Source organism: Ovis canadensis, chromosome 9 (genome assembly GCF_042477335.2).
Source record: "Ovis canadensis isolate MfBH-ARS-UI-01 breed Bighorn chromosome 9, ARS-UI_OviCan_v2, whole genome shotgun sequence".
NCBI classification, from domain to species: domain Eukaryota; kingdom Metazoa; phylum Chordata; class Mammalia; order Artiodactyla; family Bovidae; genus Ovis; species Ovis canadensis.
This window is the reverse complement of record NC_091253.1, coordinates 24,318,969-24,332,997: the sequence shown is the minus strand read 5'-3', so window position 1 is coordinate 24,332,997 and position 14,029 is coordinate 24,318,969.

Sequence of the window (14,029 nt, the reverse complement as noted above, 5' to 3'; positions counted from 1 at the left end):
GTCCCCGCTTCCAGCAGCCGACCTGGACCCAGGAGGGGCTGGGGCCAGGAGAGAGCCACCAACTGCTTCTCCCCCAGGCTGGCGGGGAGGGCCCGTCCCAAAGCCCACACCCTCCTAGGCTGCCCAGGTGGCCTGGCTCCGGGCCCTCAGGCAAGCCAGGGCCTTTGTTCCCCTGGGTCAGGGGTGGCTGGACGTCGACCTCTCCAGGAAGCAAGGAAGTCTCTTTCCAGATGGGAAAGTAGGTGTTGAGCCAGGGGAACAAACCAGACGATGCCCCCAAGGAAGGTGGGGGCTCTGCCCGCGCCCTTCCAGCATCCTGTGTCCACCCTCACCCAGCACCCCGGAGTGGCCCGGCCCATCTGGTCTCCCTGGCACCTCCCTGGTGTCCCCAGACGGCTGAACCAGCAGCTGGTGGAGTCCTGGGCTGGCTCCAGGAGGCCTCGGGGATGAGGTCATGGACATGACTCTGGGCCTGGCAAAGCCCCCAGTGGTCAGCTGTGGGCCGACCCCCACCCAGAGGGAATACTGCACCGTCTCGGAGCCAGGACTCAGAACAAAAGGCTAGCCTGGCACCCAAAGGTGAGCATCACTACGCTCCTGCTTCTCGGACAGCAGCCTGGGGTCATGTCAATGCCTGGCCTGGCCCAGGAGGGAAGCCCGTGGCCAAGGGACTTCTCTGAGTGTGCTGGGAGCTGTCCAGGCTGTGCCCCAAGAGCCCCCGGGTCCTCTACACTGATGGGCTGGCTTGTGGGGTCCGCACACGAGCGGGTGCGCCTGTGAGGAGGCGTGTGCCTGCCTGCTTGTCCACTCTGCTCTGATGTGTCCAGGGGTGCTGTCTCTTTCCATCCACCTGCCCCCACCAGCCTCACTCTGCACTTGGCCTGTTCTCTCTGCCTCCTCCCTGGATTCTGGGCTGGGACTCACTCAGCCTTCCTCAGACACGGCCACGTCTCAGGGCCCGGTGTTAGCTCCCCACTCTCTGGTCCAGCCGCATCACGGTTGTCGCTCTGCTCCACATGGGCCGTGGGCCACAGATGGGCACCACGCCTGCTCCTCCGCGCCAGCGGCAGCAGGATACTGCCCTGTCCCTGTGCCCAGCACAGAGAGGGCCCACGGAGGACATGGAGAGCTGGGGGAGGGGCTGGGCAATGAGCACATGGATGGCCCCTGCGTGTGCTGTGCCGGCGACCGGGCCCCCTCCTCGGCCTGGCCCGGCAGGGACGTCTCACTTCCCAGGGCGGTCCTCCTCCGTGCATGGGGAGGTCGAGGTGAGCATGCACTGCGATCATTTTGCTTTGCCAACAGAAAACTGCCGAGAGGGGAAAAGGCAAACTCCGTTTCGCTTGGGTCAGCAGTGAGCCAGCACAGATTAATGTGCGGAGAGGCAGGCGGACAGACGGAGCCCCAAGGCGGAGGCAGCAGCGAGGGAGGGGGAGGGGGCAGGGATCAGAGGTGGGGCCAGCTGGCAGACCACAGCAGGGCCGCAGGCTTGGGGCCCTTCCTGGCTTCCTTCTCCCCACCAGGTTCACTCTCCCTGGGCTCCTGCCTCAGTTTCCACCTGCCCCTGATACCCCTAGAGGCAGGGTTAACCCAGGAGCCTCCAAAACAGGGCCCACATCAGTGCCACACACCAGCTGGAACCCCGCTAACCGTGACCACCTGGGGGTTTGCGCCCTTCACCCCACTGGACACCGGCCCCTGGGCTGAGCCACAGAAGGCAGCACTCAGGGATCCAGGGCCAGTCTGAGAGGTGCTCACAGGACAGTCACCGGCGGGGGTGGGCAGGACAGGCCAGGGCCCCAGGGATCCGGAAGTGGGGTGTGGGAGGTGCGAAGTGAGAGAAGCAGCACTTCTGAGCCTGAGCTCCGGGTGGGCTCAGCCCCCAGCGCCCTGAGCTCCGGGTGGGCTCAGCCCCCAGCGCCCTGTGCTCCGGGTGGGCTCAGCCCCCAGCGCCCTGTGCTCCGGGTGGGCTCAGCCCCCAGCGCCCTGTGGAGGAGGCTGGGGGTTACAGGTCTGTTGGTCGTGGAGGCCAGGAGGTAGGGCTGGAGCGCTGGGGCACCCCGAGCCCAGGACTCCTGGGGCACATTGTGTTGCCTGCACCCCAAGCCGGAGCCTTTGCTGGAGAGGCTGAACTTGCTGCCTGGCTGCAGGGGGCTCAGTGGTGGCCCCAGACATGCAGCCACCCAGAACAGTGAACGGGCCCCGGTTTAGGAAAAGGACATTTACAGGTGTGACCACTGAACGGTCTTCGGATAAGACCATCCTGACTGCTGGGATGGGCCCGAAATCCACCAGCGTGTTTCGCAGTAAGAGACAGAAGGGGTGAGGTCGTGTGAGGACAGGCCAGAGACTGGAGTGGTGAGGCCTCTAGCCAAGGACACCTGAAGACACCAGAAGGTGGAAGGGACCACGAATGGTCCTCTCTGACCTCCAAGCAAGCACGGCCCTGCTGCTCTGCCAACCCTTCAGTCTCAGACTTTTGGCCTCCAGACCTGGGAGAGAACAAGTTTCTAGCACTTTAAGCCTCCAAGTTCATGGAAATACAATAAGTCAACCTTCCTCAAGTCCCTGAGTTTCTGGACCTCAGCTTATCCTTTCGTAGCAGACGTGACCTGACAGGGCTCAGGCGCTGGTTTAGAGTGGTGGGCTCAGCTCCGTCGCTCATGAGAAACAACCCCCTACCCTGTTCAGGAAAGCCCGTCTCGCCCCCAGATTCTGAAACGTGTGGCTGGAGCGCTCAGCCACAATGACCTGAGCACGTGCATTTCCAGACTTCCAGCCAGAGACTGACCAACTCAATGAGACAGCCGCAGACACCCCTGACCCTGCCCCTCTCCCCCAGCCTTGGCATCCTGGGGGTGCGGAGCCTTCTGTGCTGGGCCCCAGGGGCTGTGTGCCTTCGGGGTGTCTCACAATCTCAGATGGGCTGTGGGCTCAGCCCCAGGCAGAGGAGAGGCCGTGCTAGCTGTGGCCAGTGAGCCCCAGGACCGCTGGGGTGGCTCAGAGCCTGCATGGAGCAGTGGCCAAGCCCCTGGCTGTGTGTGTTGGGGGGCTGAGGCCTGGGGGGCTCCCAGGCTTGGCCAGCAGCCCCACCCTGGCCAGGCAGCCTAGCAAGCTCTGCTCTGCTCCGGGGCCTGTGCATTCAGGCGTCCTGTGGGCGGGTTCACCTCACCGAGCTCCTGTGGGGACGGTGCATGCAGGTGTGGTCACCGCAGGTGAACTTGGGAGTCCTCACTGCGGATGTCTGAGGAGTCGAGTGCAGACCTGGGCCAGGGTCTGTGTGGCTCTAGCGGGGACACTTCCCCACTCACCCCCACGAGCCTCCGTCTCCCAGCCCCAGGGGGTGAGGACTTCCCCAGGCAATGCACCCCCACCTGCAGAGTGTCACTGGGCCTCCGCTTCCCTGCCGGTGAGCTCAGAGCCCTGCTGCAGGGGGCTGGGGGTCTGGCCCTGGTCCTGGAGGGGACGCGCCCACCACAACCCCTTTGCTCAGGACGTTGATTGTGTCAGCCAGGCCAGCGCGTGCTCACACACACAGCCACCCCCTGCCAGGCCCTGTGGACCCCAGGCTGGGTCCAGGCCCACAGGGAGCGCAGGAGGACACACCAGGCCTGGAGGGCGCAGTCACCCCGGAAATGCAGGAGGGCCCTCCTCACTCCGGGGACCCCCTCCAGGCTCCTGGGCTCTCAGAGGCCTCTGCCACCTGCTGCTGCTCCCCTCCCCTCCTGCCAGGACCTGCCTTCGCCACCGCCACCTGCCCCGCTTGCCCCACTGCTGCAGCCAGCGCTCAGACCAGCAGCAGCTCCACCTCTGTCTCACCAGCACCGAGGGCTCCACTGGCCAGCGCAGCGCCGCCTCCCCACTCGTCCCCACGGCCACCAGCACCGTCACCAGCATCCACGTCAGCACCCCCCACATGGCCTCCGTCAGCACCCCCGACCAGCAGCACCATCACCCCCATGGCCTCATGAGGGTCACCACCGACTCAGTCTCAATCCCCTCACTGGCCAGGACCCTCCAGCTCTAGAAGCCCCTGTCCAGGCCCCCCTTCAACACCGTCCCTTCCTCTGGACAGAGGACCCCGGGCTGGGGCCGGCTGATGTTGGGGTGATGGCGACAGGGATCAGAGGCAGCCACCAGGGCCCCACTCGGCTGGCCTCGCTGAGCTGGGCTCTGGGCACTAAGAGGTCAAGCTGGGCCTCCGCCTGGTACTCTGACCTACTGGGAGGCTGAAACAGGCGTCTCAGGGCAGTAGCGGAAAGAACACACGGAGCTCTGGGAGCCCAAGGGACCTCGACCCCCTGCCTAGTTTCAAGTTGGTCCTTCCAGGGACGGAGGTTGAGGAGAACCTAGACGGGGTGGGAGGCAGCAAAGAAAGGCAGCATGGAGCCAGCAGGGGCCGGGGGCCTGGAGTGGGGGGCAGTGGGGGACCGGGATTCATTCCACGAGCCAGGCCCCCACTGGAGGAGGGCACGACCTCAGGGCTGCACCCTGCTCCCGGAAGGCCCCTGGAGGCCCGGACCCTGAGGACTAGGATTCGCAATTCCGGGAGGACATTTGTGAGGCCGTCCTAGCTGGGTGTGGTGGGGTGGGACTCCAGGAGGCAAGCAGGTCGGGACAGGTCAGCTCAAGGAGACCCACTGGGCTTAGGCTGTCGGGGAACGAGGGGCATGTCCCGGGAGGCTGGGCATGGTCTGGGGCTGGAAGGGAGGGCTATGGGCAGGCCCAGGAGGTCTACCTTAAGCCTGGCAGAGGGTGGTTGGGCTGGAGGGGTACAGGACAGCTTGGAGACCCCACAAGAAGATGCAAGGGGGAGAATCTCAAGGAAGAGGAGGGAGCGGAGCCCGGAGCACTGTCAGGGAGCAGAGAGAGGAGCGGCCGAGCCAGGGAGGAAGAGAGGGGTCAGCTCCTCCCTGCCCCCAGGCCAGCCCTGCTCAGGCTGGATGGCTGCAGCTGCAGGCCCTGCAGACCCTGAGGTCTCTGGAGGATGGAACTGGGTTGAGTCCAGGAGGGGCAGGGACCCCTGCTGATCAGCAGCGCAGACCAGGCTGGGAGGCCGCCCTTTCCAGGCTGGGGTAGGAAGAGAATGGACGAAGCCTGGACAGGCCGCACTCGAGGTCAGCCCCTGGGGGTCAGAGGTCTAGCCTTGCCTTGACCAGGAGGAAGGCCTCCGCGGGCCTCCCTCCTGGGAGCGGGCCTCCTGCCTTGCTGCCCCCTGTCTCTCACACACTGCCTCTGCTCTCTCCTCCGCAGCCTGGGGCCTGCGGGTTGGGGGGGCAGTGCCTGAGGCCAACGCCCACCTGGGTAGGGAGCCCCGCAGGGTGCCTCCCTGGGCCCAGGCCTAATGCAGTATTTACCACCCCCAGGCTCCACGCTCCCCTCCCCCTCGGCCCCTGGACGGGTGAGCCAGACGTGCATTAAGACAAGAGTGACTTATCGAGCTGTCAGTGGGAGCGTTTTAAGACAGAATTATAGGGGAGAGGAAAAAGATTTTTACCAAATTAATGAAAAATCAATCTGGCCTCAAAAATCCATTAGCCTTCATAATGCGCCGGTTACAGGCGGAGCCGCACAATCCGATAGCAGCCGTTAAATACTGCAGCCCCCTCCCCCACTCATCACCCCTCGGTGCTTACTTCTGAGAATGACACCTGCCGCCCCGCCCCCCAGGCGTCCAGCCTCGGCCAGTCCACGGCTCCCACCCAGAGCCCCTTGGAGGCCTGCACCCTGGACCACTGTCCAACTGGGCAGGCCCAGGGGTCCCCCAACAAGACCCAGGGCTCCCTGGGGACTGAGTGAGGTGGCAGTATGGTGAAGAGGGGGCAGACGGGATGGGGGAGGTTGGCTGGGAGTGTGGGTGACGTCGGTGTCCACACAACTGGCCGCGCGGGCAGAAGGCAGGCTGCGGTGGGCCAAGGCTCAGTGTGTTGTGGCCATACAGGTCAGTGTCACCCGGAGGGTGTTGCCAGCTGCTGAGACGGGCTTGTGCTGTGCCGATGAGGAGGCCCCACCAGCCCAGGTGCTTTGCTAATTGCTGAGCCCTGGGGTGGGCGTGCTGGGCCCAGGAGGATGGGGTGGGCCTGCTCCTGGGAGCTGGCTCCTTTGGAGGCAGGTGGAGCGCCTGGCTCTCCTCCCCCAGTGGGCTCTGTCACTGCACGGAGGCCACAGGGCCCCAGGCTTGGGGGCAGCAGGAGGCTTCTGGCTGACCCCAGACCCAGGTGTGACCAAGGGGCCTCCTTCCCCAGCAAGAGAAGGTGGCCCGTGGCGGGAGGTCTGTCGTGCCCACCAGGGGCCTGCACTGGGCCAGGAGGCCAGATTGATTGACTTTCCATTAAATTGGCAAATCTCTCTCGATTTCTCCCCTCTCCTGGAACCCTGCCTTGAAACGCCGCTGGTCTAACAGCCGCATCCGTCAGCAGCCCGGCTCCCTCTGACCCTCCCAAGAGGCGCAGTCAGCACCCTCCTTTCACCGTGTCCCTAGAGGGGCGCCCTCAGGTCTGACCTCAGTCGGGCAGGACCCCCGGGAAAGCCCAGGGCCCAAAGGGCAACCCCCTCCCCTGGTCCTTTTCCTCGGGGCCCCCACCCAAGCTGCTCCAGTGACGGCCACACACCCCTGCCCTGTGCTCCCCGACTCTGCCCCTGCCCCACCCGGATTGTGTCTTACAGTCTTTGCTGGAGCCTCGACTCTGAGCTGTCAACCTCCTGCATCCTTCTGGGGGTCTGCTCACCTCACTTGTTCACCATCAATTCATTCGCATGCTCTTGACCATCCTGGGGGCTTGCCCTGCCAGTCCCCGCTGCCCAGATGGGGCTCAGGCCTGGTCCCTGCCCCTGAGAGGTGAGTAGGGAGGCCAGGCAGGTGAGCAGAGGGCCCACAGGGTAGGGTAGGAGGCTGAGCTGGGGGGGACAGAGGGGTCCGGCCCCCAGGAGGGTCTGGGGGCAGACGTGGTGCTGGCTGGGGTCTCACAGCAGGTGTGGAGGACAATGGTGCGTGGCCAGCTGGGCAGGGGGAGCCCGGGGTGGGGGCAGCTGGAGAAACCCCTTGGGCCCTGCACCCAGCCCCCTGCCCCTGGGGCTCACTGCCGAAATGGGTCACACTCAGGGGTCTTCCCACCATGAGGAGCCCCAGGGGGTGACCTCCCCGGGACCTGAGCAGAAGGGCGGCGGGCAGCACCGGTCCCCCAGCCCCGCAGAGCCCCAGCCCCTCACCCACCGGCTGGAGCCAGACAGTCAGACGGGCAGTGGCGGGCTGTGGTCTTATGGATCAAATCCCAATTCATTAGCGGTGTAAGTCCGGGCGGGAGGGCTGGTGTGGGCAGGGGGCTGAGACCACGTCTGCGGTTTTCCAGGTGGCCTGGCCGCCTGGCTCCAGAGGCTCCCAGACCTCATCGAGGGAGCCTGCTCCCAATAATCAATCGGGGGTGGCGCTTGCCAACATGAATCCCTCAGACCACGGGCGGCCCAAGGTGACTCGAGCCTGGCCTGGCCTCTGCGGGGCGCGTGGGGCGGCACGGGCCGGGTGCTCTGTCCTGCGGCTCCCTCTCTGTCTCGGGTGCCCTGGTGGGGGGTGGGGCTCTGCTCCCTTTTTCGCCCCCTCCCCCGCCTCCAGTCCCTTGGCTGCCCCCTCCTGCTCTGGTTCTTGCGATCACACCCCTCCCTCCCCGGGGGGGCACCATCAGTTCTCAGGCCTGTGCCTTCTCATACCTGGGCAGGTCTGGGGGCCCAGAACCAGTCAATGCAGGAGGGGGCCAGGCCCCCCAGGTCACAGGGCCCCACAGAACAGGCTGGCAGTGTGCCTGCTAGGGTTCAGAGGTCACAGCCGAGTTTCCACTTGGCCCGGTATCAGGAGTGTCTGGTACCCCGGCCAGGGCCAGCCCACTGGCCAGGTCTAAGCTATGCCCATTGGGATGATGCCAAAGCAGCCTCAAAGATGCCCCGACCTCAGGGTGGACCCAGCAGAGTGTGGTGGGCATGAGGCAGGCGGTGAGTCTGGACCTCCATGTCCCCCATAACAGTGCACCCAGCCACACCTCCCCAGGGCCCAGACTGGCCAGCATCCTCTGATCAATGGCCAGGCAGGACCTGACATCCCGAGCCGGGGCTGGATCTGCTGACCCAGGCCGGCCGGCTCCGTCCTGTCCAATCAGTCGATAGCGGAACATCCCGTGCTGTGCTGCTCTCAGTCCCCCAGGGATCCTCGGCCCTCAGAGACCCTCAGGAGGATGCCAGCCGGGACTACAGCCACAGCGGGCAGGCCCTGGGAGCCAGGTGGTTGGGTGGGCTGTCAGCTGCAGGCTCCTGGGCCCCTCCACCCAAGCCGTCTCCCTGGTGGCCTCCAGGGCCCAACAGGGTGGCCCCCTCAAGCCACCTGGGGGCCTCTGCCAGGCCTTGCCCCCAGGCCTCCTGCAGGGCTGACCTCCCACCTCTGAGGCATTGCCTTGTGGGAAGAAGAGCCTGGCAAGAACTTAAACTCCCACCAGGGCACTGGGAGGAATTCCTGGGCCAGACCACTCAGTTTAAAGAGCTTTCCTATTTTTGGCCGGACCATGTGGCATGTGGGACCGAAGATCCAACTCACGCCCCCTGCACTGGAAGGGTGGCGTCTCAACCACTGGACTACAGGGAAGTCCTGGAGGAGCTCCTAGGACACAGCTGTCTCAGGGGCCGTAGAAGGACGAGTCCCCGTCACTGAGCTGCTCAAGACAGGGCCAGTGAGAGGCCCCTGGCAGACAGCTGGGGCCCTGCCTGCTCAGACGGCCGCCTCCTCTGTCCCTGAGGGCAGGTCTGAGCCCTCACACAGCTCGCACACCACGTCCTGCACTTCCGTGAGCAGCTCGCCCGTCAGGCGGAGCTTCCTGCCCTTGGAACAGGGGCTCCAGGAGGAGATTAGCCAGCCTGGGGTCAAGCCTGGACCACCAAGGGGCTGCCAGCCGGTGAGGACTGGGTCGCAGCTGGGGCCATGGTGTGGTCGGTCAGAGGTTGTGGGGTGGGCAACCTCAGACAGCAGCCCAGGGCCCCTCAACCAGCAGGAGCACCACCTTCTTCCCTTCGACCCACAGTGCCCCGGGTGGCCTAGCGACCTTTTCACTGCAGTGCTGGCCCTCCAAGCCCTGGACCTCGACACAGGTGTTCAGGTTGGGGCTGAGCCTGAGCTTCTGTTTTAGTGCCCAGAGAGGTTCTGAGACCTGTCCAGTGTCACACAGTACTTGGGCAGTCAGTGGGCCTAGACACTCACCTCTGGGTCTGTTCAGGCAGCTGGTTAGGATCTGACTGTGAGCCCCAAAGGGCAGGCCCACCCTCTGTCTGCCACCACACCCCCTGCCATGAGCAATCCCCACCTCGGTGCAGAGAGGAGGCAGGAGGAGGCAAGGCCAGGCCCCTTCGCTCTCTGCCCTGGAGGGAGGTTGTGTGGAGGCCGCACCCAACGGCCCCCCATGGCTGACTTGGCATGGGGACTGGGGTTTACCTGTTCTTGGAAGCAGAGTTTATGGATATTCCTGAAGCGGAAGGTCCATCAATTATCCCCGGAACACGGCCGTTTCTCTAACTGGGAGAACATGCAGTTTTCTGCACCTCGGAAGAGACGCCGGGGTGGATCGATCGCTAAGCGAGCACCATCTAAATCCTCCCTGGGCTGGCGGCCTCGCAGGCAGCTGGCCCCCTCCCCGTGGGACCCCCGCACTGCCAGGTCAGCAGCCCCCACCTCCCGCTGCTTGACAGGGCAACAGCCGTGACCCATGAGATGGCCAGTCTCAAGTGCCCCCCTCCCCTGGCCTGAGGACCCCCCACCTGCCCTGTGGACACAAGCCTGTGGGTGACACGGGGATCCAGTGAGGAGCACCTCGGGGGTCGGGCCTGCCCTGTCCCTGCCAGGCATCCAGGTGGTCTCATGCCAGGGGGAGCTGCCTGCCTGCCCTGCCCAGAAGGCTGTGGATTAACTGCAGAATTGAAAAACTCCAGTTCAGTTCAGTTGCTCAGTTGTGTCTGACTCTTTGCGACCCCATGGACTGCAGCATGCCAAGTCCATCACCAACGACCATCTAAAAGTTGGCTTGCTTTTTATCATGACTGCAGTAACCGGTGTCAACAAGAAAACGCCCGTCCCCCAGCAGACCCTCCTCTGCCCCCATCCCCAGCCCCGCTTCCTGCAGCCCCAGCGTGGGTCTTAGCCTCCACCACAGGGACAGTGGGTAGTCTCCTGAGCCTGGGCCTGTCCTGGGGGGGCTGCACTCCCAGCCTGGCCTGGAATACCACCTGCCCCCCTCCCCCACCCCACTTGCATCCCCCAGGCTCCCTCGGCCACTGCCGCCCCACCCAGGACATCCTCAGAGGAGGGCCTGCTGGGCCCAGGAATAGAAGGAAGAGGTGAGGTGCACAGACCCCTTAGTAAGGACTCCGTGGCCAGGTGCCGGGCGTGGGTGTTGAGGGCATGGGACACGGTGCACTTAGATTTTTCTCAAATCACATTAAAATATATTTCACATAAATCTCTGCATCTGAGCCATTATTACGAGCACAGCTCAGTGGTATGAAGCACATCTACCTTGTTGCACTATCTGCACCACCACCAGGCTCCAGAACTTTCTCACCGTCCCAAACCAAGACTCTCCCCGCCTAAAAGGCCACGCTGGGCCCCAGTGAGGGGCAGGCTTCACCCTGGGAGGGTAGGGAAAGCCAGGGGGACCTTTTGGGTGGAGGCATCAATGGAGGCGGCGCGGGGGAGGCGGGGCGGCGCAGTGACTACAGTCCAGCAGCAAACTGGTGTCCCCAGGCGGCCGGAGGCCCAGAGGGTTTTTACCATTCCTGAAGCCCTTGGTCAGCTACAGCACTGAGCTCAGCATCCCCGTGTGAGGCTGGGAGGGGCCTCGTTACTCAGCTCCCACCCCCTCCTCCCCCTCAGGGCCACTGGAAGAGCTGTTAGAGACGGTGAGGCCTGTCCTGTGGGACTTCAGACACCGGTTCCCAGCCCCGCCTGCCAGGCCGGAACTGCCTGGCTCTTGGGGGCCCTGTTGGAGGGCAGGGCCAGATCGGAAGCTCCCCCAGCCTCCTCGATCGTATTTGTCAAGGGGCCCATTAGCTGCTGACAGCCACTTCCCCGGCTGCCCGTCTTGGGGCGGGGCCGCGGCCCCCAAACCCCCATCAATCACCGACCCTGGGGTCTGCATCCCCCACTGCCTTGGCCTGGGCCGAGGGCCCTAAATAAGACTATTTGTCTGGGAAGGACAGGGCAGCTTGTGCAGAGGTGGCAGCTTGTGCAGAGGTGGCAGCTCCCAAGCCTGGAGGGGCAGCATCAATGGCCACCCCGCCCCTCAGCCCCGTGCTGGCTGGTGGACAGAGCACGTGCCCCACCCTTGGGGAGCCAGGGTCAGGCTGGCTGCAACCCCACCCCTCATGGCCCACCCTCTGGAGGGGGCCCGAGGCTGACCCTGTGGATCTCCAGGCCTGTTTTTGCCCATCACCCAGGCTAGAGGGTGCATGGGAGCCAGTCAGAGCCCAGGAGGGTGCAGCCGCGAGTCCTGTTAGGCTGACAGGCCAGGCGTGGACGCAGCAGGAGCAAGGAGCCACTGGAAACGTCTGGCCGCTGGCTCCTCCTGCGGAGGCTGGGTGCAGGCCTGGGTGCAGGTGATGGCATGGCCGGCCCAGCAGTTGCCTCCAGTTCGGGCCTGCCCGGCAGGCTGTGGTTTATTTATATGACGAGATTTATTTATTTATAGGGCTCCCCCTGGGCGGTGCCCAGCTGTGGACTGGGAGCTCCCGGCCGCTGCAAGGCCCTGAGCCCCAAGTTCCTCAAGGACCGGCTGCAGAGGGCCCACTGCAAAGCTGGCCGATGTCCATCCCCCACCGGGAAGCAGTCCTAGAGTGGTTGGGGAAGCAAGGGCCGCAGGTTGAGGGTCACCGAGGGGTGCTGGGCCACGAGGCTGACAGCAGCCCTCCAGAGCCGCGTTTCTGGAGCACCACGCCTGACCACTGGCAGCTGCTGGTTGCCCTCCTGGTCATGACTGCAGGAGGCTGGTGGAGATGAGTGGGCCTGGGGGTGGGGCAGCCTGGACCCTGCCGGGCCTTGCGGTCACAAGACTTCCCTCCTGCCTGTCCAGGGGCTCCCCTTCTCTCCAGGGTCTTCAGGTAAAGCACAGGACCCCACCAGCATACACACTTTACAGAGGCTATGAATACTCTTTGGTATAAGTATTTCCCAAATCAGGAAGGGATATACTTATACTCAAATGAAGTTGTTGATCTGAAATCTGATTATGGCCAGGCCTCTTGGGATTTTATTTGCTGAATCTGGCTGCCCTCCAAACACTGGACGGCAGCTGCCCAGACACCCTGAGGGGAGAAGCAGCCCCACCCCGCAGAAGAGCCGAAGAAGGGCCCCAGGGATGCCGGGCCAGACCTGCCCTGCCCGCCTCCTCCTCACATTTCAGCCTCCCATTTGCCCTGTGCCCGCCCCCTCCACCGTGCCTGGATTAATTTGGGAAGGATAATGTTTATATTAACCGTTCATTTATCGATGTCTTCTTGCTACGTCAATAGCCAAATTTATTGTCTCACAAGATGGGCCTTATTGAGCCGTGTACGCCCCTCCCCAGCCCTGGGTGGACAGACGCTATCGATATGCAGACGGCTGACCTTGGGCCTGCCCATCTCTGCTGGGGGCTTAGGGTCTCCCTGGAGAGGCTGCAGGAACCAGAGAAGAGCACCCCTAGACCCCACCGTCGTTGCGGCCCCTTCAGCAGTCAAACCTTCCCTCCTAGGCGGTGGTGGAACTGACGACAGGCCACGGCTGGGACCCAGGCAGGGGGAGGTCAGAAGCTCAAAGAGATGGGGGACAAGCCCATTGGCACCTGCTGGGTGATGAGGAGGTGGGCAGGAGACAGCTGAAGGCCTCAGTGCAGAGTCACACGTGGCTGCTCGAGGCAGAGCCTGTGCAGTGGGGTGGGGCGGCCAAGGCAGGGAGGGAGCAGAGATGCCAGGGGTGCCTGAGAACTGGCCCCGCCCTGACACCCCTGACAGGGTCGTGTAGACGGCTGGGTTGTGTAGACGACTGGTGAGGACCCGTGGGTCAGCACAGAGGTCCTGTGCAGACTGGGGCGTGTGCAGGTCATGCCCACTGCCAGCTGAAGGGCAGACCAGACCCCCAGGGGCCCTGAGCTTCCCCACATTCCAGGCTTGCCCTGGTCCCAGGGGTCAGGGTGGGCACTTGTCCTCCTGTCTGTAGGGTCCTGTGGGGCTTACAGACAGGAGTCTTCCTGTCGCGGAAGCTGCCAGTGCCAGGGTCCTGAGCAGGAGTGGGCAACAGGCTGGGGCCAGGGGCCAGCGGGGGAGGCTGCCCGGGTCAGGGTCAGCAGGGGTCGGGGGTGGCAGGTGGTTCTGGTATCTTCTGAAAGAAGGCATGAGAGAGGAGCGGTCTGGTGGCTGTTGGGGAGCAGAGTTGCTGGGGGGCTGCTTCTGCTGGAAGCCCACCCCGCCCTGAGCCCCTCCCAGGTCTCCCTCCCCCAGCCCTGCACTGTGATGCCAAGGGCTCACTTGTGGGCGGCAGGTGGTCGGTGGGTCCAGGACAGCATGGTGCTGACCAAGATGCCTCCCTGAGTTAGAGCCTCCCGGGGGGACAGGGATGATCAGCTCGTCCGAGGAGCAGGGCCTAGAGGTGGGGAGAGACAGGGGCTGGGAGGATGTATGGGTCCCCTTGGGGCAGGTGGGCCCCAGCTCCTCAGAGCCCTCCATCCCTCCACGCCAGGCCCCACGTCATTTTGCTTTCTCCTTTGATAGCTAGCTAGACAGGTGTAAATATAGAAATAAAATTAATAGACTTTGGAGGGAATTCAGTGGTTAGGAGGTGCTTTCCCTGCCATGGTCTTGATTCAGCCCCTGGATGGGAAACTAAGTTCTCACAAACACAGAATTAATAGACCGCTTTTGAGCTTTTTCTTTTTTGGCTGCACCGCACAGCATGTAGGACCCTAGTTCCTCCACCAGGGATGAAGCTTAAGTCCTCTGCACGCAAGGCAGATCCTTAACCACTGAACCA